At 46.5% G+C, this 23,818-nt stretch overlaps 1 protein-coding gene across 13 annotated transcripts in view; it reads left to right on the top strand.

Annotated features, from left to right (window-relative positions):
* Nucleotides 1–23,818, top strand: part of SDCCAG8 (SHH signaling and ciliogenesis regulator SDCCAG8) — a 199,657-nt gene that overhangs the window by 89,868 nt on the left and 85,971 nt on the right. The gene's annotated exons all lie outside the window — the stretch shown is intronic.

The raw sequence follows: 23,818 nt of genomic DNA on the forward strand, positions 1-23,818 counted from the left end.
GATGCTGAGAGGAAATTGATTGCACTGTTCACATTTAAAGCATTATTATAACCGGACTTGCACCATCCTGGTCTCGCTGCCTATTGTTTCTGTCATGGGGTATTGTGATCTGAGTATCGTCGTCATAAAACGTCAGTAAACACATAACTCAGCCCCAAATTACAATAAGGTATTTTTGGTCGCAAACACTGTGTAGTTTGCTATATTGAACACACACACACAGACACAGAAATGCAGCAGAGGAAAAGTCGAACTGTGATCGTAGGTATTTCTCGTTATCCTGTAAGTGGTTTCTTCTCACTTTCAGTTTTAGTATAATTTTCCATTTTCAGGTCAAGCCTTTGGGTTTCTTCAGTTTGGGGAGTTTTTCAGCTTTTAGGGAGAACTTTGTCTAAATGCGCATGTCAATTTGTAAGAGCTGGTTTGGTTCATCATTTAGAAAAACACTGGTCTTCTAATCATAGTAATATGTTGAATTTAAACTATGAAAGGGGACTGATCTCTTTTCCATTAAATATGAGCATGTAATTCCGAGCACGGTATGATAACAGATGGAGAAAAACACCACTTGAACAGCCTGCTTTTGGGGAAAAAAATATTCTGGAGGTTGGTGAACCTCCCAAAGTTTTAGGCTAGTGTCAAGATGTCTCTCGTTCTGTTAAAATCAAACTTTGTTAAAAAAAACCACACATTTTGTTACGATAATATTCCAAATGGAATATTGCCAACTTCCCCTTTAAACAATGAAAGAAAAGGAGAGAGAGAAGGAAAGAAAGAAAGTACATCATTTCTACATGTGTGATATCTGGGAAAAAAATCCCAATAGATAAAGCACTTTTATGACAAAAAAAAATTGCTTAATACTGCAGAATAATAACTGTTCTTTGAATGCCCACTTAAAGCGTTGTTCTGTACAGCTGAGAATGCAACGTTAACAGAGTCCCTGTGGTTATCTAAGCATCGCTGTTTCGGAATTCAGTTCCATCATGATGGTGAGCAGTTTTTCCTGTCAGACTTGTATTGAGAAGCAGCCATTTGTGTGCTCAGCACCGCCAAACCCCAGAAACGGGACAGCCTTTCAATGCCTCCCGGTGGCCGAGCCTCAGTAAATAAATACTAATACCGGCTTTGCCCCCTTGGCCAGTCCGTCTTATTCTGAGAGTTAATTTCTGAAGTCGTAGTTCGTGGAGAGTTTTCCTGGGAGATGCCCATTTGTACCATCTGACAAGATCAATTTCTTGCAAGGAGAGCATATTAAGAAACAGCAACTCTGCAAGTGACTAGTGGTAACGAATTCTTTTGTTCTTAAGGAAAACGGTTGTGCTGGCTTCTGTAGAAAGCTTTTTCTACTGAGCTTTATTTACACCAAGTTACAAAAATTTAACCCCCCACTTTTACAGGAAATACAGCGTGATCCCCTGTTTTCTAGGTGTGGTACTGTTTTGTAAGCATTTTACACTTCCATATTTTACAAAACCTAGGACTGTAAAGGTGGCAGTAAACGTGTAAGGGGCTATATATATCTCTCTTTCGCACTGAAAATGTGACTTGGTTGTGGGGTTAAATATTTCTGATACACTTTTTGAGGTTTTTTTAGAGTTTGCTTTCCCTCATCATTCTTTATTGATTCAGTATTCTCAAGCGTGTGTCTGGGAAACATGGGTGTCTCACCTCCCCCATATATTCCAGCTGAAAGAAATAAATCCCTTACAGATAGCTCTTCATTTATTCTTAACATAAACATTTTGAATGTCATATTCTGAACAAAGTTTAAAATTGAATGTGAAAACAATGTTATAAAGTGATAATGAAATAAGAATCCAAATCTTCCAGGCAAAATGAAATTTAAAAACTGGAGTAGAAATCTGTAGATTAATCTGAAAGGAAAATAATCTATCACTTTTTTGGTATCTCCCTTTATTGATTAACTGGACTTAAAAAAAATAGAAATTCAACATTTATTGAAAGACCCAACTGGTAAGTATGACATTCACTTATTCAACAAATAATTAATTGAGCACCTACTATCTTTCACTACATTGCTTGGCCTTGGCACAGAGGACAAAGATTCAGGTCCCGCCTTAGGGTGCTCCCACTCTCCCACTCTCTGTCGGAGCTGGATATACACAGTATAACAGAGTGTGATGACAGTGCAACATAGGAGTGAAGGTGGCCACAGGCGCGCACGGAAGGAGGGCTGGCTCCTTCGGCATTGGGAGTGAAGGTGACAGTCAGGGAGACCCCCTGGAAGAGGAGATGTCGGGCAGGTACCTTGTTGATAGATCAGGAGTAGGAGTTCTCAGAGTGGAAGAAGGTGGGGAAGTATCCCGGCTGCAGGGAGCAATGTGTGCGAAGGAAAAGATGGGAGAGCGCGTCAGGTGTTTGGCAAGAGAAAAGCCTGGGAAACGGGTCAGGGACAGGGCAAAGGCTCGGTGAGACGCGGTCCGGAGTTGGTCTATTCTGAGAGTAATGGCTACTCTTCCGTCGTCAGCAGGCTCCCCACACGATCAGCTTTGGTGTGGGATCCTGACCCAGTCGGCAGTGTGGAGAGGGAGCTTGGAGAGTTCACGTGGGAACAGGAAGACCAGTTAGGACAGAGTCAGCAACCACAGCCCACATCTGACCCATCTTCTGTTTCTGTATGAGCCCTGAGCTAAGCATGGCTTCCTACTCTTAAAGCGTTGTGGGGAGAAGGGAAAGTAAGAATCTGTGACACATAAAACTTACACACCATTATGAAGTTGTAGTGGGCACAGCTTCCGTTATGTTGTTACCTATGGCACTACCAGGCAGAATTGAGTATGGTCCCCAAAGCCTAATATATTTACAAACGCTCAGGAGGCTGATTCACTCAAGAAGTCAAGAGAGCTTGAACTAATATGGGTTCAGATGTGTACTTCAAAGGGCATTTAAGAGACACTGTGAACCCGGCCAGTGTGGCTCTGGTTGAGCATCATCCTATGAACCAGGAGGTCATGGTTCGATTCCTGGTGAGGACACAGGCCAGGTTGCGGGCTGGATCTCCAGTGGGGGGCGTGCAGGAGCAAGCCAATCAATGATTCTCCCTCATCACTGATGTTTCTCTCTCTCTCTCCCTCTCCCTTCCTCTCTGAATCAATAGAAAATATGTTGTTAAAAAAAGGCACCATGGAAACGAGTTGGTTAAGGAGGAGATGATGGGCAGGGGCCCATTCAGACTATAAGCGCCATCGTGGTCCTGGGCAGGGATGGTGCCAGTCAAGCGGAAAGGAAACAGCCTCTCCAGGAAGCACTTGGGGTAGCAGGTGACAGAGGCTGCGATTAAAGGTGCCTTCGGAGCTCCAAGCCTGTGTTAACTGGGTGGCCCATTACCAGCCAGGGAGTCGCCGAGGGAAGTAACGTGCTTTATTTCAGAACTCGGGTGGAAATGCCCAGTGTAGGTGCAGTGTGAGGAGAAAGGTGATCCAGGAGGCTCAGCTCCGGATGCTTTTACAGGAAATATCAGCTCAGCCAGAGGATGGAGCAAGCACTCAGAGAGGACCAGGATTTTAAGGGTCCGTGGAGGAGAGCCACGGAGACTGACGGGCCTCCAGTGGATAAGCAAAGGCTACAGAATGCATCGGGGGCCGCCTTAGCGAGACAATGACAACCACACACTATTCTTAGGGGAGGCCCCCGGCACCCTAGGATGGAGGACACTGGGTTCTGGTATCTCCCTCCGGCACTCACTATCTTTGCAACTTTTGACAAATTACTTCATTCTTTGAACCTGCTTGCTTCCCTATAAATCGAGTTAGATTACATGATTTCTAGGTTTCCTTTGGCTCCGGTAGTCAATGACTCTAACAGTGATTTTTTAAAAAAAATATATTTTATTGATTTTTTACAGAGAGGAAGGGAGAGGGATAGAGAGATAGAAACATCGATGAGAGAAGCATCGATCAGCTGCCTCCTGCACACCCCCCACTGGGGATGTGCCTGCAACCAAGGTACATGCCCTTGACCGGAATCGAACCTGGGACCCTTCAGTCCGCAGGCCGACGCTCTATCATCTGAGCAAACCGGCTAGGGCTCTAACAGTGATTTAACACAGTGTATCATGCAGTTCCGCTTTCCAGGTGTTAGGCATTTAAATTACGTGGAGTGCCCTTTGTTTAAGATGTTTCCTGAGGTTGAAGGACATAGACTGTCCTCCATACCCACCATTTGCATTCCTCATGATTCAGGCTGACCTCCATAAGGGGTATGAAAACAGTCTCTCACATTCTTCCCATCTGCTCCGCCAACCACTGCCGAGTGAGTATTCCTTGATCTTGTCACCTACTCTCAGACCCTCCCATGATGCCTCTCGGACTGTTCCGGATGTCCCGGCCACTCAACATTGCAGGCTCCCCAAGGGCTCCCAATCTTCCGGTGTTATTTCATCACCACCATTTCCATCTTCTCACATGCTGACTTCCAGCCAGACTTAAGCAGATGCAGCGCCCTTGAACTTTTGGACTTTTCTCCCCTTTTACTGTTCTGCGCTCCTAAATACCCCTTAGCCTTCTCTAGCCCTGTGGTAACCATACCTTCTTTTGCAGCACCAGCCCCACTCACACCCACTGAAGGCGCCAAGCGATTGGGGCCATCACTGGCAGCGGTGTGAGAGGTGGCTGCTGGCCCTGATCTCCCCTCAGGAGCAGGGGGAGGTGGAGAAGCCCTAGGGGCGACTGGGGCCAGCAGCCGCCGCTCACACCCCCTGACGCCACCAAGTGATCAGGGCCAGCATTGGGCGATGGCAGCGGGTGCAAGCACCAGGTGGGACCACGGTGCGTGGGAGCAAAGAATTTTCAGTAACCACCAGGGGCTCACCCCGATGACAGTGACCGGCACTGGCGCCCCGCCTTGTTCTGGTGCCCCTGCTCACCTGCTCCACCATCTCGCTGTGGCCAACATCCGCATGTTCCACGCATGCCCCCTGGTGGTCAGCACACATCATGGTGACCGGTTGTTCCGGTTGTTCTGCCAGTGGGTCTATTTGCATATTAGCCTTTGCTAATGTGCAAATAGACCAATGGGTGGAACGACCAGTCACTATGATGCGCACTAATCACTAGGGGGCAGACGCTTAATGTCAGGAGCTGCCTCTGGTGGTCAGTGCACTCCCACAGGGGAAGCACCACTCAGCCAGAAGCCCTGAGCTAGGCTCACGGCTGACGAGTGCAGCGGTGGTGGCCGGAGCCTCTCCTGCCTCCGTGGCAGCACTAAGGATGTCCAACTACCAGCTTAGGCCCACTCCCCATGGGCGCAGGCCAGGCTGAGGGACAACTCCCCGCCCCCTGCTCGAGTGCATGAATTTCATGCACCAGGCCTCCCGTAGTAAGACAAATGATAAAATCCAGAAGGGAGAGTCCAGGTAAGGTGTTAGAGGGACAGAGGGACAGAGGGATGGATAACTTCTTACTGACCTTGGTAGCACTGGGATACAGGAAAATGAGAATGAAGGGCTCTCCACGGGAAATTGCAGAGGGCAATGGCATTTGGGAGGTGCATATGTACAAGAGTAAGCTAAATGCAACCTACCATTTAAATATCTAAATGCATCTATGTCTGAGGTTAAGGATATATGCATCTTAGGGCCTGCCTGGTGCCTGGGACGTAGAGGAGCTCTTTAAAGAACAACAATAGACTAGCTTTTCCCTGTTTCACAGCGAGTGCGTCTGAGCCCCAGAGAACTGAAATGGTTCATCTAGGGTCACGCAGCAATTTGTCTACAAAGCCTGTGCTGTCACCCATCAGGCTGTAACTCAGTGCGGATTAGTAGGGAGGGGGGTCATGCAACTGGTCCCGACATACAACTGAGAGCGTCAGTCACATAAATTGACCACAGAAATAAGCGCTGGCTGCTCCCAGCACTGGTATAAATAGGCAGCGAGGCTCGGTCTTGGCGTGGGCTTTTCCTATGACACTGTCCTTTGGCTCATCACGTGCCATAGTCACTTCACATATTATAGAGCAACTGTCATTCTCCTCAACTTCTTCAGTCATTTCCATGAAAAAGCGGAAATGCCTTCCTGTTTGTTTTTGACATGTTCTAAGATCTTTGAAGAGCCACAGGATTTAAATTCCTCTCCCAAGACTACCATTTCCATCCGTGTGGGCCGATCACTTTACAGGACGCCTTTGACAACAAGCAGTTTTGGATGTCTGTGATTGTTACTGACTGCTTACTGAGGCAGACACGCTTCTCCTTACCTACCTGTATCCAAACACACTCCTTTAAGTCTGCGTCTTTTTCTCAGACCTGCTGTGGGTGGAGAATCACTTCCTTTGACAGCTAGACCATGTAAAATCCAGGTGCAGCTGGCCTGAGCGTTTTCTGGACCAGGTACTCGGGGCAACACCAGTTTGCCGTCCTTTTCTGTCATTTGCAGGGCCTGAGTTCTGTTGGCATGTTGGTTCATTCTGTCAGGTTCTCCCACACCACGGAGTCGCCTGAATGGAAGACAAAGGAGTGCCCTTCACATATATATTATATATATTATATATGTATGTATGTATGCAATATATACATGTGTGTATATATATATATATACATATACATATACATATATATATATATATATATATATATATATATATATATATATAGCACACATACATACATATATAATATATACATACTAGAGGCCCGGTGCACAAAATTTGTGCACGGGAGGGGGGGGTGCGGGGGGGGGGCTGTCCCTCAGCCTAGCCTGCACCCTCTCTAATCTGGGACATCCCTCTCACAATCCAAGACTGCTGGCTCCCAACTGCTCACCTGCCTGCCTTCCTGATTGCCCCTAACTGCTTCTGCCTGCCAGCCTGATCACCCCCTAACCACTCCCCTGCCAGCCTGATTGATGCCTAACTGCTCCCCTGCCAGCCCGATTGCCCCTAACTGCCCTCCCCTGCAGACCTGGTCACCCCTAATTGCCCTCCCCTTCAGGCCTGGTCCCCCCGCAACTGCTCTCCCCTGCAGGCCTGGGTCCCCCTCAACTGCCTTCCCTGCAGGCCCGGTCGCCCCCAACTTCCCTCCTCTGCCAGCCTGGTTACCCCTAACTGCCCTCCCCTGCAGGCTTGATTGACCCCATCGGCCCTCCCTTGCAGGCCTGGTCCCTCCCAACTGCCCTTCCCTGCTGGCCTGATTGCCCACAACTGCCCTCCCTTGCAGACTTGGTCCCTCCCAACTGCCTTCCCCTGCTGGCCATCTTGTGGCGGCCATCTTGTGTCCACATGGGAGCAGTCATCTTTGACCACATGGGGGCCGCCATCTTGTGTGTTGGAGTGACGGTCAATTTGCATATTATTCTTTTATTAGATAGGATTAGATAGGATAGAGGCCTGGTGCATGGGTGGGGGCCAGCTGGTTTACCCTGAAGGGTGTCCCGCATCAGGGTGGGGGTTCCCTTGGGGCATGGGGCGGCCTGGGTGAGGGGCCTGTGGTGGTTTGCAGGCCGGCCATGCCCCCTGGCGACCCAAGTGGAGGCCCTGGTATCTGGGATTTATTTATCTTCTACAATTGAAACTTTGTAGCCTTGAGCGGAGCCAAGCCTCCTGCTCGCTCCGTGACTGCAGCCATTTTTGTTGGGATTTATTTATCTTCTATAATTGAAACTTTGTAGCCTTGAGCAGTGGCCAAGGCAAGCCAGGGTAGGCAGAAAGCTTGGCTTCCTCCATCGCCGGGGGCAACTCAAGCCTCCTGCTCTCTCTGTGGCTGCAGCCATCTTGGTTGGGTTAATTTGCATACTCACTCCTGATTGGCTGGTGGGTGTGGCTTGTGGGTGTAGTGGAGGTGTGGTCAATTTGCATATTATTCTTTTATTAGATAGGATATATAATTTTATTGATTTTAGAGAGGAAGAGAGAGGGAGATAGAGATAGAACATCAATGAGAGAGAATCATTGAATGGCTGCCTCCTGCATGCCCTCTACTGGGGATCGAGCCCACAACCCAGGCATGTGCCCTTGACCAAAATGGAACCCGGGGCCCTTCAGTCTGCAGGCTGGTGCTGTCCACTGAGCCAAACTGCTAGGGCAAGGAAATGCCCTTGATCTCAGACTGTAAGGAAGTGACTTCACTTCCAGTTTCAAAAGCTGCAGTTCAGATTTCAAAACTGAGTCGCGTGCACACCCCCCCTTTTCGGTGCTGGGGCTGGCAGCCTCCCAGAACCCCAGGAGGAAGGGGAAAGCTTCAGGGGTCCTGGGGAAATAAAACAGCAGGTGTCCCCTCTGCTGCCTCTGGGTCTGTTAAACCAAGTCTCCGACTTCCCCTTGAGGAATGGCTTGAAGAAGGAGGGGAAGATTAGATCTGCTCCGCCGGTTTGAGAGAGATGGTCTCCACTGTGGCATGTGGCCAGTCCCAAGGGGCATGGTCAGCTCTCTCCAGGGCTTTGTGGTTTTAGTCAGAGTACCCTCAGAATATAGAGAGACATGAAGGGGTGCATACATGAACATCTAGCACGCGCCAAGCCCTGGGCTGGATGTTACCTTGTCTGCCACACGATGCATACAAAAGTTGAGAGTATGTGGAAACTTTTATCCCACTTTTAAACTGCCACAGTATCCAAGGGCATGATCAGAGGGCTGTATTGGCTATCTTAAAATTTTTCTAGTAAATCATTTTTTAAAAAATTTATTTTCTGATTACAGCTGAAATATAATGCAGTGTTATATGCGTTTAAACAAATATTCAAACATTATATTAGTGTACCACTTAGAAAGTAGATGTTCGTGTAATTTATGAAGTGGTCACCTCATAAGTACCCGTCTGACACCATACTTAGTTATGACAATATTATTGACTTTTTAGTTCATTTTACAAAGCTAATGCTTTGCCAAGGACCAGAAATGTTTTTTAGGAAAATACTTTACACAGAAGTTGGAGACACCCTGTCTTCTCAACCCCTACAGCAAGTCCAAGGACACGGGGTCCTAGGAGGGTGAGGCGTGACGTCACACAGCCCGTGACGTCACACAGCCCGGAAGGAGGGAGGAGTAGAGGAGGCAGGGTCGAACTGGGTCCCTCGGACTCCAGATCCCGTGCTCACAACTCCTATTCAGAAATAAACACAAACAGCTTTCAAAGCGAAACAGAAATTCTTTCATGGCTCAGGAATCGCAGTTCACGGGCCTCTTTTATCTCCCCGTCTCCATCCCCACGTTGGCAGCAGGGGAAGTCTAGCAGGTTCTCTGTAAAGGATGAATAAATTTCCCTCTCCTCCTTATTGTAGGGAGAATTAAGGAGGAAATACACTCGTCTTCAGGTGACAGCTAGCGTGAGCCAAAGGGTGGGAGGGGGGGCACTTATAAAACTGTCAACAATAAAAATAAATTTTAAAAGTGAAATAAAGACCATCCCTGCTGACGTGGCTCAGTGGTTGAGCTTCGACCTATGAACCAGGAGGTCACATTCGATTCCCGGTCAGGGCACAGGCCCGGGTTGTGGGCTCCATCCCCAGTGTGGGGCGCGTAGGAGGCAGCCGATCAACGATTCTCTCTCATCATTGATGTTTCTATCTCTCCCTCTCCTTTTCTCTCTGAAATCAATAAAAAATATATTAAAAAATAAAATAAAATAAAGACCAAACTTTCAGTCCATCTTCACTTGTACGGCATAGTATAACAGGGAGCTTGATCTTTTTTTTCCCCCTTCTGCATTTATTGAAGAATTTTTAGTCTAAAGTTCCCTTTAAAAGTTAAACTCGCGTTTTTTCCAGTTCTCCTTGCATGAATAAATTAGGCAGAGAACATGTCAAAAATAATCTTAAGTGGATATATGTGCATCCAACATCCTCGAGTCTCAAAATAGATGGCCTGGGTCCTGTTTTAAGTTGCGTCCTCTTTTCCTCGCCTTACCCCGTTCCAGAGCGAGTGGGCTGTCGCAGCCAGGGGAGAAAGGCGCTTCGTTTTGTCTGATGGACACCCCGTGGCCGGTGCCCGCTCCCCTCCGCCTGTGTGAAGGGCTGAGCACCCTGGTCCCTGCGTGGCCCGGGGCGGGAGGCCAGATCACAGGCTGCCAGGCTGCGTCTCCGCGGGCTCTGCCCAGTGTCCTCGGCTCCCCCCTCTCAGGCCTGGAGCCCAAATGTGCGTGCTGCCAAGTCCCTCCCCTGCGCCCAGGCCCACAGCCTGGCACCCGGGGGGGCCGCCGCCAGCTGGTTTCTGAGGGAGCCCAGCGGCCGTGGAGAAGGCGCTGCCCGCTCCCCGTGCCGGACCCAACAATGAGCACCAGGTTCAGTGAAAACGAGCGGAAAACAAAGCCCGAAACTGGGACCCTCGGAGCCCGAGGGAGGAATGTTTTTCTAACAGGAAGCTCCGCTCTGCAGCACGAACTTAAGGTGAAGGGAGTCTGAAAACATCACCCGTGTAAGGATGTCCAGTCCCTTCCCAGGCACCTCTTCCCAACTGGGTGTGTCGGTGAGACCGAGTGTCAGGCGTCGCTCACTTGTTACTGTTTCCCTGAGGCCGGCAAGTGGGTGAGGCAGGAACCCGAGAAAGAAGAGGCTTGGGGGCCCCCCAGTATCGGGGCCTGTCGTGGATAGTGTCCCTGGGGGCCCCGGCCCAGTCCCAGTGAACACACACACTGGTACGAAGCTACTGCTCTGGGGCTTGGCCGGGCAGAGAATGCCGCTCCCCGAGCACAGTCCCGGGGACTCGGGTGGGCACCGCATGGCTCAGAAACGTTCGGGAGCCGCTGCAAAGCCAGTGTCCGCTGAGAGGAAGGCCGCCCCTCCTCGACTCGAGTGCCCTCTCCCAGCCGCCTAGGTCCCCTGTGGAGGGCTGAGCGTCCCCCTGGCTGGTGATGGGGAAGGTGGGGCTGGGGGTGAGGAGAAACAGGCATGGTACCAAAGAGATTCCGCCCCCGAGGGTACCCGCATCCCTCAGAACCTGCATCGTGTCTCCTCCAAGGACCTGTTTCTGACCAGGGGGTTTATCAAAAGATTGCACCCCGTGTGGAGGGAGGCCTTCTTATAAATATGACTATACCAGCAAAGGCAGTGTGTGAAAGTAACAAGCCACCACTGAAATGTCTACAAAGGGGGGGTTGGGGTGTTGAGGATGAGGCATTAAAAGGGGGGGTTTGGGGTGTTGAGGATGAGGCATTAAAAGCGGGGGGCCGTCTTCGAAGCTGCTGGTCTTCCGGACGCTCATCTGAAGTGTGGCCACCAGGCCGGGTGCTGCTGGATCTGTCACTAGTCCTGGTTGTTTCTGATTCTCCTCTGTCACCGTGGGGACAGTCTCCTCCTGCACTTCATTCCCTACGTGTCTTAATTGTGATTTCATGAGGACACATGTGAGAATGAAAGGCACTGACCCTCATTCAGGTTTCTGTAAACGAGGTGTCGCTCCTTAACTGGGGGGCTCCAGTGCTATTATCATATTATTATAAAAATTCATATAAAGTAAACTAATAGCAGTCACAGTGCAGTGCTCAATCCCGAAAACTCCAGGGCAATGGAGGCACGATCAAATCTCTCGAGTCCTTTTTGGCAAGGTGGGGATGTGGGCCAGGAGGACACAGAGAGCGTCTGTCGTTCAGTACAGGACGTGCGGTTCTCTAACTCTGTGTCTTTAGAGGAGAACCACCTGCCACTCCTGATCTTAACTGTCTGTCCAACAAGATCCTCCGGAAGCAGCTCTGCTCTGCTGCTCGAGTGGCAGTTCGCCCTCTGAACCCGCTTCTGGAATAAGGCATCTACTCAGAGTCACTCGCTAGTGCATTAGGCAACAAGGGCTGGGTTGAGGAAAGGCAATAATTGTATTAAGAAATAATAAGAGCCATGGACGGTGGAAGTAGACCCGCTATCCACAGAGGAGCCCAAAGCCCGCACTCACACCGATTTGCACAAAGAAATTAATTATCTGTGAAAAGTGGGAGAAAGAATGACAGCACGAGGCAACTTGGGCAACTAATAAACTTTTTAGTGCTGCTTCCTATGTTTGCTTTTCATTAAACTCAGGAACGGTGGTGGCTCTGTTGTTGTCATTCAGTCAACATTCATTCCTGTCTGTGACTCATATACAAAGGCCCAGGGATGCCAGCAAATAAACTGTTAACGGAGAATTAACTTCTCTGGCAGGCGCTCACACTTATCTTCCAAATTAAAGAAAATGAAATGGGCAGAAACAGAGAGTAGATTACCTCCTTTTTGTCAAAAATGGTGGGAATTTGAAAATTAATAATAAAAAAGGGAACAGATGCAGGCACATGCCAGAGGGAGATTAATGTGGAGAGGAAAATCTGTGAACAACAAAACTGGAGCAAACGGAATCAGTGGGAGGTGGTTGTACAATCAAAATCAGGATAAAAGAGAAATTACAAGCAACCCTGCTCTTGTCAACGTAGTCGTAATGAAAGGCTGCCTCTGCCAGCAGTGCGAACCTGTGTTAGCACTTTGGGGTAAGGATGGTAGCCGGGTGCCAGGTAGGAGGGCAGTGTTGGGTTGCTGGGCAGCAGCCATCATGTACGGAACAGATGGCACGGAAAGCTGGCAGGGGAGGGGTTCCTTAGCAGAACTAATCAGACAGTAACAGATAGGGCAGCTGGGAGGACTGACCACCGAGCGCGAGCCTGCGGGTAGCCGAGTGCCATGATGTTGGCAGTGGTGTGCCCATTGGTCTGAGAGAAGACCTTGCAACGTCTTTCCCGTCTTCGGCAGGACTGAAACTTTTGTTCGGAAAGAGCACGGAGCTGCGTTGTAGCGCAGTGGCGGGCGGGGGTGGGCTCCGGGGCGGAGATGCAGACAGGAAGAGCTGTCTGTCCGTCGGGGGATTTGTGTGCGGGCTTCAGTCCGGCTTCCACGGAACTTAGCTTTCCGCTGCTTGTGCGGCTCTGCCGTCCTAATGGCACGCGGAATGGTCACTTTATGTATTTTATGCATCAGAGGGTTTGCAGGATCCAGGCGACTGTGACCACTCGAAAGGGCTTTCTGATCTGCCTTCCACCACACGTGTCTCTCACAAGTGAAACCGAAATACAACCCGAGGACGCGTGCGTTTATGCCCACGGTTTCCCGTCGCCTGTTCAGACCGTGTTTGATGCACAGGCGATGGCCCTGCTTCCCCCCCGGGTAACTGTGGCTCCAACATCAAAGTGTTAAGCATAATGCAGAGTCCCAAACCATGAAACAAGAAGTAAGTCATTCTGAGTAAATGAAAGAAGGAAAACAACCGGACCTGTTCGATTTAATAGCTGAGTGGGAGACATGTTCTTTTAAATACAGAACTGGGCCATTCGGGCTTAAACTAGTACTTTAACAAAGAAATCCAGATCTACATCTGTTTTTGAACTGGTGTATTTCTTCCTTCCTTCCTTCCTTCTTCTTTTCTTTTTCTTTTTTTTTTTTTTTTTTTTTTTTGCTGGTGGTTTGTAGTTTGGCTCAATTTATTCATTTTGGAGGGGGAGGGGGGACATCCCCAGGATTTGAAATAGGTGGTATAACATAGCCATATGCTATTTATGCAGCAGTTTCTGCAATAAATCTAATTTGGTGCTGTCAGAAAAATTAGACTTATTTGATGTAGCAGCACATTAGTAAATGATTGTGGCAGATTTAAACTTGTCACTTCGTCTCTTCCTACTCTTAGCCGAATCTCGAAAACGCGTTTCCCCCTCGATCAGTTCTTTGTCCTGCAGCCCTGCAGACATTTCCACACCCAGAGAAGGTCTGGCCTTCAGGTAATTGAGGAAGGGGGTGGAAGGATGCATACCCGCTCTTGTTCAAAGGCTTCGTGAATAGACAGGGAGGAAAACCAAGAAACCAGACAAAACGAACTGTGTTCCCGTCGTGTGCCATTCTTCGGAAAGCGGAACTGTTAGTCAGAATGTAGAGAAATGGAGGTCGGATCTTTATGAAGGAGTTTAAATATTTTACCTCCCATCCCACGCCCATATGCTGTTTCAGTGAAGCTGATATTAAGGAACGGGAGGGACGGCAGCTCTTTCCTTCACCCCCCAGCGCCCTGAGGACGGCTTTTCTGTTCCCTGTGCAACCTGGCGACGTGGCTTCCAGGCTGTGTTTTTCCTGTAAAACGTGTGTTTCAGGTGTTGGCATCAAACTGCCTAAAAGTTTTCCCGAGTTTTTCTATTTAAAGGGTAATATAAGCATATTACACATCAGGCAGATAAATAGAAACAGTATTCCCTGATCCCTGAAATGATCCATTTGTCCAAGTAATCATGCTATTATTTCCCTTTTCTTTCTCTTCCGTATTTAGGGAGGAGAAAGTGCGTGCGTGCGTGTGTGTGTGTGTGTGTGTGTGTGTGTGTGTGTGTGTGTATGTACATTCCTGCATCTGTGCGTGACTATACGTGATGTTCAGCGGAGTGGTTTTCATTTGTTTATGTTCTTACCATACAAATTCTCCATAACAAGCCTACTCGTGTGTTTTTGAAATGCAATTTGCTGCGTACGAAGAGTTGCTTCACGGTGATTTCAGCAGCTTCTATTAAACCAGCAATTTGCTAATAGTTCTTCCCTTTCTACAGCAAATCAGACCATGCAAGTGATCAGATTACCAGTCCCCTTCCCATGCTACGCAGAAGCAGGGGGCCAGGTGACCAAGCTGCCATCAAGCACAGCCGGCAGGAAAGGGAAAAATAAATACCCAGGGAAGAGGGAACCAACTTACTGGGCAAATTAGATAGGATTTCTGAATTCTCCTCCACGGAAAGAGAAATTATTTAGAAATTCTGTTTTAGGAAGATGAAAGAGAAAGCACCTCTTAGGAAACATATTTTGGTTGCAAAATCCATATATTAAATTCTGTTTATACATATTATATAAGACCGGTTATTGGCTATCGGGGACTTTGGAGATGAGTAGTAAAATTGAAATAAGCTGAAAAGAATGTCTCTTTACTTGGATTTTAAGCTTTCCTTCCTGTTCTTTTGTTTTTGCTTTTATATTTAGCATCACAATAATTTTATTTAACACATCTGAAAAACTGCTCTGATAAAATATTTTTAATACATTATAGATATTTAATTTATCAAAACCTTAAACTTCAAGTTTTAAATTACATGTATTTTAGACTGCTTTTATTAGTAAAATCTGCTTTTAATTTTATGTCAATGCAAGAAGCTTACATTTTTTATCTTTTCCAAAAAATTTCAAAATTTTTCACTTGATTAATTTTACTTAATAAAAACATATGCAATGAGATTAGATCTTGAGATAATTCTTCATAATATAACAGCAGCATTATGAATGAAATACCATAAAATTTTTGCCATATATTTTTTCCTGCAGAGTGATCTCCCTTTTTCTTATTAAGGCATTTGAATCAAATGATTTTTTTTTCATAAAGGATCTGATTGTCTAAAATACTGATAATTCTACATAAAGTGATTTTATGTCTGATTTATGGAGGAGGGTGAATACTCAATAGCTGTAGATAACAGAATAAATTTTCACCTAATTTCTAGGAGTTTCTTTTTTTCTCAGAATGGCCATTTGATACAACTTATATTTCTTTAGATAGATTTTGTGGGGTTTTTTGGTTGCATATATTTGAATATTACTTAAGGAGAACTTTATTTTTTAAATGATGGAATTTAAAATTTACATAAATTGGTTTGTATAGTATGGGTTAAGTTTTTCAAAGCAGTGATGGAGCTGTGTGTCGATACAGAGCTCCTAATTGAAATGGTACACATTTGTGCATTTTGAGCATTTCAGAGGAAAATTTCTTAACTGGAATACTCTTTCTCTTGGCTAATTCATTAGTGAAAATATTTATTCCTCAAGTTAATGCTATAGAGTATGAAGCAATTTTTACTTAGTGTAAGCTTGTTTGTGGTATTTTGATTTCACTTTAAAACTTTTATTTTGATTCTTATGCATATAGTTCCTGCTCGATATAATAAGAAGTGCGGAGACACGTGAAGGAAATGTACATATCAGCTGTCTGGTTCTACAAATGATCATTAAGACACCCCCTCTCACTGCCTTGACTCCAAATGATTGTCTTCCCGAACCCCAAAGTAAATTTCACAAGTACATTACACAACAGAATTCATCTTCTGCTGGTTAGCGAGAGAGGATGGGAATCCAGGCCGACAGTTCACTTGACAATGACCTTGAGGGGCTCTGCTTCTTGAAGAAGAAAGCAGAAGCTTGCGGTAAACAAAGTTCACTTCTGACAGATGGATTGAATGACAGAAAGGTTGCGAGTGCCAGAATAGCCCTGGCAGAGGAGGGAATGTTCAGTGGAATCCAACAGGAGAGGAGGTGTGAACAGGTGCAGGGCTGCTGACGGAAGGGGAACCAGATGGAAGGAGCCAGAGCCAGTTTATTTAAAGGAAAAGGCAGAAAACATTGAAAGGCTGTGCGATCAGTGGCTAAAAGTGTTCGTAGAGGAAGGTAAAAACCCACAAAGCAAAACTGCACGGTGGGGTAGCTCACACTTAGCATAATGGTAGTAATTTGTGGGTTTCGTTTGGAAGTTGCGATTGAAATACATTTATCTTGGCTCTTGACACCATGAAGGAGAGATATTTGAAAGTTGTTTATTTTTTTTAAGTTTCTAAGCTTTTTTTTTTTTAAATGCACCCATTACTTTAATTCTTTTCCAGCCAGAAGCTCCGTTGTGATAATCCTAAAACTGTGTCGTCAGCGAGGAAAAGGAAAAAAAATTAAGTGAAGGTTAACATTCCATTCAAATGTATCTTGTGGTGCCGTGTTCTGTTCACATATGGGAAGCAAACGCGTGCCTTGCTGGGCGGCATCTGTAACAGCTAAGAAATATGCACTGTTAAACTGGATGTTGTTGCTGCTTTTGTTGTTCGGAGTCTCTGTTCCTTTTGCAAAGTCCGGTTTGTTTGTTTGTTTGTTTGTTTGTTTGTTTCGGTTGGAATGATGCTCTCCGAAATACTCATTTCCCACCACGATCCCAGGCTGCTTTCTGTGGCTGAGGTTGCCCTGATTCCCGCTGACCTCAGTGACCTGCCTTCGGGCAGACACCTGCACACTCAATAGCATTGACAATGGGAACAGTGGACAGTGGGGCAGGGAGGGGGACCTCCTTACCTTCCAAGTCCTATGAAAATTAAACTTTTCTCCCTGCAAACCCAGGACATCCTTGCTAATACCTGCCTGGTCATGTGCTCGCCATCTGCGTGGGCCCTGTCCACCCCTGCTGTCCTAGGACACCGCTCTGCCTTACGTTGCAGATAAGGAGAAGCCAGTGGGGGCGGAGCTGCTAGGAAGCAACCACCAGCAAAGACGATGAAAATGCAGTTATTTGAGATTTTAATAGTCTAGAAATTTCTCCACGAGAATTTCTGCACACTTCTCACGAAGATTGAATAGTCCGAAGAAATTCAGCGAGCGTTCTACTCACACTCCCCATCTCAGAGCAGCCTGGGTCAGTTACATGTGACTAGGGCGGGGTGTCCGGGGACATTTTCATTTCAGAGACGATGTCTATGACTCATGACATGTCTTTGTCAATGAAAAGAAAGAACTGAAATTTGATTAGCAGTTATAGATGTTTACTTATGTCTATGTGGTTTGTGGAGAGCAACAATTTTGGTCTTTTTTATTTTTTTTTCAAGACTGTCTGAGGCCATCTATTTGGAAGAAAAGTGGTGATTTTTTTCTAATAAAAGAAATTGATAACCCGTATTCTAAAATCAGCTTCAAAGTGTGCCTCTTTCCCCCCATTTGTTAAGAAGGTATCATCAAATAGAATTCTTATTCATCTAAAATTTTGCATACAGTTTATTGGACATACTTGCTTCCCTAGTAATGTACTGATGTTGCCATCTCTTTCATCATAGTTACTGATGCCTTTATATAATAACTAGAGGCCCGGTGCACGAAATTCATGCACTCGGGGCGGGGGGGGGGGGGGGGGGGCGGGCTCAGACCAGCCTGCATCCTCTCACAGTCCGAGAGCCCTCAGGGCATGTCTAACTGCCGCGGAGCCTCTCCCGCCACTGCACTTGCCCGCTGTGAGCCCGGCTTCTGGCTGAGCGGTAGCTCACTGACCACTAGAAGCAGCTCCTGCATTGAGCGTCTGCCCCCTGGTGGTCAGTGCTCATCATAGCGACCGGTCAATTTGCATGTTAACCTTTTATTATATAGGATGGTGCTGCTGTGTAAAATAACACCATAAACCTCATGTGAATTATGGATTCAAATCAAAAGATGGTCAAAAGAAATGGCAACAATTAGTGTCATCACTTGATATTCATACCGCAGATTCAATTGTAAGCTCTCCATGCGTAGAGCTAAGAGCTTTCCAAAAACACAAAAACTTAATTGTACCCTGCACAGTGTCTTACATCACAGAGGTCTTGAATTTTTTTTAATGAAGGGATAACAGGTGGATTGCTGTTAAGCAGGCATTCATTCAGCATTTATTGAGTGTATATTCTATTCCAGCTATCCTAGGCACTGTGAGTTTTGAAAGTGAGTAGGGCATGATTCTTCTTTTTAGGTATCCTAAAAACTAGTGGACACAAGGTTAATTTAACTACAGTGTGTGTGTGTGTGTGTGTGTGTAAAGACTAAAAAACAGTACTTAGATTTATAAACTTTTCTGAACTCAAGATTATCATTAATAGATGATTTAATGAAACTACCCATCATGTCCAACAATCATTGTAGTAAATGAGAACTGAGATGCAGAGAAGCTAAGCAACTTGCCCAAAGTCAAGTTATTTTAGTAGAAGCCCAAAGTGGATCCCCTTCTTCTCGATTTCAGCCGTGTTCTTCCCTGTCTTCCACATTCAGCTCCTTTGCCTTCGTTGATAATATGACTTATTTGAATAAACCCATTAAAGCATTTCTTAAGAATTCTTTCACAATGTGCTGCTGAAGGGAAAATTACTTTCTTTTTGGACTTTGGCGCATGGTAACTAGTTCTTGAAAAAAAAGAAAGCGAAGACCTTTAGCTCACCAAACAGCAATTACAGCTCCTGGGGAAGCTCCCCGGGGTTGGCGGTGGTAAAAACAGTTCCCTGGACACACTGCTTACGTGATGGGCCAGTACTGCTCACATTAACTAGTGTCCAAACGGCCTTTTCAGATAGATTCTGCCACAGCTCCATGTCACAGGTAAGAAAGCAGGTGGGCCCTGGCCGGTGTGGCTCAGTGGATAGAGCGTCGGCCTGCAGACTGAAGGGTCCCGCATTTGATTCCTGTCAAGGGCATGTACCTTGGTTGCGGGCTCATCCCCAATAGGAGGTGTGCAGGAGGCAGCTGATCAATGTTTCTCTCTCATTGATGTTTCTAACTCTCTATCCCTCTCCCTTCCTCTCTGTAAAAAATCAATAAAATATACTTTTTTTAAAAAAGAAAGAAAGCAAGCAGGTGTATGGAGGTTAATATCTGACCAGGTTTATAGTGCTGCCCTGTGGTGGATTTGGGATCCAAACCTAGGGAAGTCAGGGTCCAGAATAGAGTTTTATTCGTCATAGATACAGGGTGGGTGTTGTGAAAAAGTAGATTCTGTCGTCAGTGCCTTTTGGACAGTTGAATTACATGGGGTTCCTGACAGTAGGGCTGCTCAAAGCCTTTCACATGCTAATAACACATGTGGTGACTCACTTTGAAAGGGTTTGGTTTTCAGTGTCTTCCAAAGTTACATGATTTATGGACCCTTTCCTGCTAAATTCCCACATCTCTTTCAGGAAGGAGGTTTTGGGGCCTATACTTCAGGAAAAACTAATCTAATCTAAGTTACTTGGCGGTAGGGCTACTGAAAGTTATCATGTAGGAATTTTCGTTTTTTTACCACCTCCCTGCCACTGCCCGACCTCACTTTCACTCACGAACAGAGGAGGTAGGTTGGTGACGTTCCGTTTGGATTCAGTCAGGCCTCAAAAGGGGAGGCGAGTGTCGGGGAGAATTTTTGACCACCATTTAAACCAGCGATTTTCAACCTTTTCCATCTCGTGGCATATGTAAACTAGTCACTAACACTCTGTGGCACACCTAAAAACCAATATTCTGCCCATCAGACAAAACCATAGGCATAATTTCTGTTCTGTTCGTCCTCACCTGAGGGTGTTTTCTCCATGGATTTTAAGAGAGTGGAAAGGAGGATGAGAGGGACGGAGGAGAGAGAGACCTGGCGGTGAGAGAGCCACAGCAACTGGTTCCTTGGATTATATTTCTACCAACAAATAAACTCCAGCAATTTTTGTAGAGTTTTATAACCATACATCTGCTTATTTGTATTCCACAAAATGCAGATAACATTTTGCAGAAAGTGAAAACTACAAAGGCAACAGATGAACTCTCCAGGCAGTGGGATAATTATTAATCTGGCTGACTGTTGACTAACTAATATGACAACATGGTCCCCTTGTAAACTTTGAAAGTATTCATTTCTTACTAGCAACAAAGAATTAGTTAAAGATGTGAGGATGATTACTGGAGATTCGGGGAAGAAACCTGTGGGGGGGAATCTCTCAGAGAACCCCCTCTTTCCCATTTAACAATTATGGGAAGACTACTAAATGATAAAGGTTTTCCAATTGTATGCACATTTAATTACTAGGCGTCTGTAATCCATGTACATAATGACATTTTTCTATAATTTGCCATCTTGGCTGTATTGAATAGTTCTTAATATGCTTTATGATTTAATTTTAAATATGAATATGTATTTTGGGAGATGCTTCAAACCAGATCTGATTTACAATTTTAAAAAGTTGTGTTGCTCCTTCAGCTCTAGCTAGTCTTAGTTTTTCATCAGAATTCTCCTTTGTTTCTCCTTTCAAATAATGGCGACTGGTGACTAAAATGAGGAATGCATCCAGGTGTTAAAAATTCTGTTATTTTAATAACTTTTGCTTTGTATAAAAAATATGAGATTTGCTATCTTGATGAGGCACTTAAAGTTAGCAGTTTGAGGCGACACGGTTATTTGATTCCTGGAACGTCAGAGTTAAAAACGACGCTTTGCTGCCCTGCCGGATGGTGCAGTTGGTTGAGTGTCCTCCCGTGAACCTAAGGGTTGCCGGTTCGATTCCTGGTCAGGGCACATACCTGGGTTGCAGGTTTGATCCCTGGTTGGTGAGCATATGGAAGGCAACTGATTGATGTTTCTCTCTCACATCAATGTTTCTCTCTGTCTCCCTCTCTCTAAGCATGTCCTCGAGTGACAATTTTTTTTAAAAAAAAGATGCTTTGCTATAGGGAAGTAGGCAAAGAAATTATGCTCAGACCAGCACTGTCCAATAGAAATATCATGGGAGCCACAAAATGCAAACCACATCTGGAATGTAAATTTTCTAATAGCCATACTCTAAACAAAAACAAGTGAGGTTCATTTTAATAACACAGTTTCTTTAACCCACTATATAGAAATAGTATCATTCCCCATGTAATCAGTATGAATTAGATGTCTTTACTCTGTTTTTCTAATTCTTCACAATGCAGCGTGTGATTTACACCGGCAGCTCATCTCAAGTCGGTGCTCAGTAGCCACATGTGGCCCGTGGCGGCCCTACGAGCCATTGAGTTCCTGGCCCTGGTGTTCCCTCATTTTCCCACAAGGCCCGATGTCGATGCCATTGGTTTCTCATGAGCATCAACCCTGACTTCTGTTTCTGCAGTAATTAAAGTCTTCTAGAACAAGACAGTCAAGGCAGCTTTGTCTTTAATTTTGGAGCCTACTGGCGAGTCCTTTTCCAAAGAACTGTCAGTTGGAGGAGGAGAAGGAGGAGGAGGGGGAGGGGAGAGCAGGAGGAGGAGGAGGAGGAGGAGGAGGAGGAGGAGGAGGAGAGGAGGAGGAGGAGGAGGAGGAGGGGGAGGAGGAGGAGCAGGAGGAGGGGGAGCAGGAGGAGGAGGAGGAGGAGGAGGAGGAGGAGGAGGAGGAGGAGAGGAGGAGGAGGAGGAGGAGGAGGAGGAGGAGGAGGAGGGGGAGGGGGGAGCAGGAGGAGGAGGAGGAGGAGGAGGAGGAGGAGGAGGAGGAGTGATGGAGGATGGAGGAAGCTGTCACCCACCGGTTGTTACTTGAAGAGCAGCTGAACATTGAGCTGTACCCCCAGCACATGACCGTGACTCCCCCATCTCTTACTGGCCCATCGTTGCCTTCACCTGTTAAGAGTTGTTGAAAATCAGTTGCACAGTGAAATGCTCAGGCGCCAGTCCATCCGGTGAATTTAGACACCTTTGAGATGTCCATCTGGGCCGGACATTGCTGCTCCCCTTGCGTAGTGTATCTCACACACCCTGATAACATCACTGCGTTCAATGAGAAGACTGAGGAACCTTCGACTGAGGTTCCTCGCTAACGTCCCCCAGCCGGTGCCTGGGGCGCCAGGGCTCGGATCCAGGTCTGTGTGTGCCAAGCCCACGCTCACATCCCCCGTGGAGTGCCACCTCCTCCTGGGTGGCTTTCCTCAGTAAACTGAGGCCACTGTTTATTCTTTCCTCGAGGTTATTTGTCTTTGGAATGAGTAGTCATCTTCTAGGAATTAATAATGATCACCATAATAGTGGTACTAATGAACATTTGTAAACACTTGTGATGTGTTGGTGCCGTACTAAGTGTATTTTACGTAGAGTATCCGAAGGGTTAACTATCGGGCATATGTCAGTAAACTGATACTTTCCAGAGAGGAAAGGCCAGAATGGACCAAAGTGATGAGTTACGCAGAAGAGTCAGAGATGGAAAATAGGAATATTTTGACAATATGAAGATGCAAAGGCAGAATCGTGAGCTGGTTTGTTTTATGCAGGAGCGTATTTGTCCCCATTCTTTAGTCCGGTGAGTTGGGCCTGTGGGGTTGCTAAATAGAATGTAAGAGGGCCCCACTGTCACACAGGAGCTTTGCTCCACACAGTCACTAACGCATCAGACACCTCTGAGCTGTCAGACAATCTTAAGGCTGAACGTGACTGAAATGCGCATGTGACGCCCTTCAGTCCCAGGGGCTCCCCCTGGTGTCTACTCCATCTGAGACACAATCACGAAGTTGCTCCGGAGTAATAGCTGCTCCCCCTGCTTCTGTTATCCCTCCCCGCTCTGTCCTCACTCAGCCAGTGTGATCACAGCGCTCCCCTGCCTCACGCCCTACACCGGCTCCCTGTTTCGGGGACAAGTCCTTAGAAATAGCTGCGTGTCCTGGCCCCTGCCTGCACCTCCCGTCTCTTCTTTCCTCAGTCTCCCCTCCGCCAAGTTCTCGCTTCACCCCACAATGTGCATATACAGCCCCCAGTCCTGCCACAGCTGTTGCCGTTTTTCAGAGGCTCCTGGCTAGCTCTCCTCCCTGGGTCTTTGCGCTGTTGCCCACTTCACTTGTAACAGGTCCTTCTCGTGCCTTCTGTGGCCAATTACACCGCGTTTTAAGCCTCTAATTTTTTAAGCTTCCTGAAGCCCTCCCGCCCCAGCTCCCATCCTACCCACCTGTATGATAGCAGGAATTTAGCCCATTTTAGTGTTTACCATACTATTGTTGTTGTTTTTTATTAGTTTTTTAAAAACATATTTTTATTGATTTCAGAGAGGAAGGGAGTGAGAGATAGAGAAACATCAATGATGAGAGAGAATTATTGATTGGTTGCCTCCTGCACGCCCCACACTGGGGATCAATCCTTGACCTCCTGGTTCACAGGTCAACCACTGAGCCACACCAGCAGGGCTACCATACCATTTAAAAATGTATATATATATTTCAGAGAGGAAGGGAGATGGAGAGAGAGATAGAAACATCAGTTATGATGATCATTTATCAGCTGACTCCTGCTCACCCCACAGTGGGGATCAAGCCCAGAACCCGGGCATGTGCCCTGACCGGGAATCGAACTATGACCTCCTGGTTCATTGGTCGACGCTCGACCACTGAGCCATGCCAGCT

This window comes from Plecotus auritus (genome assembly GCF_963455305.1).
Source record: "Plecotus auritus genome assembly, chromosome: 14".
Classification (NCBI taxonomy): Eukaryota; Metazoa; Chordata; class Mammalia; order Chiroptera; family Vespertilionidae; genus Plecotus; species Plecotus auritus.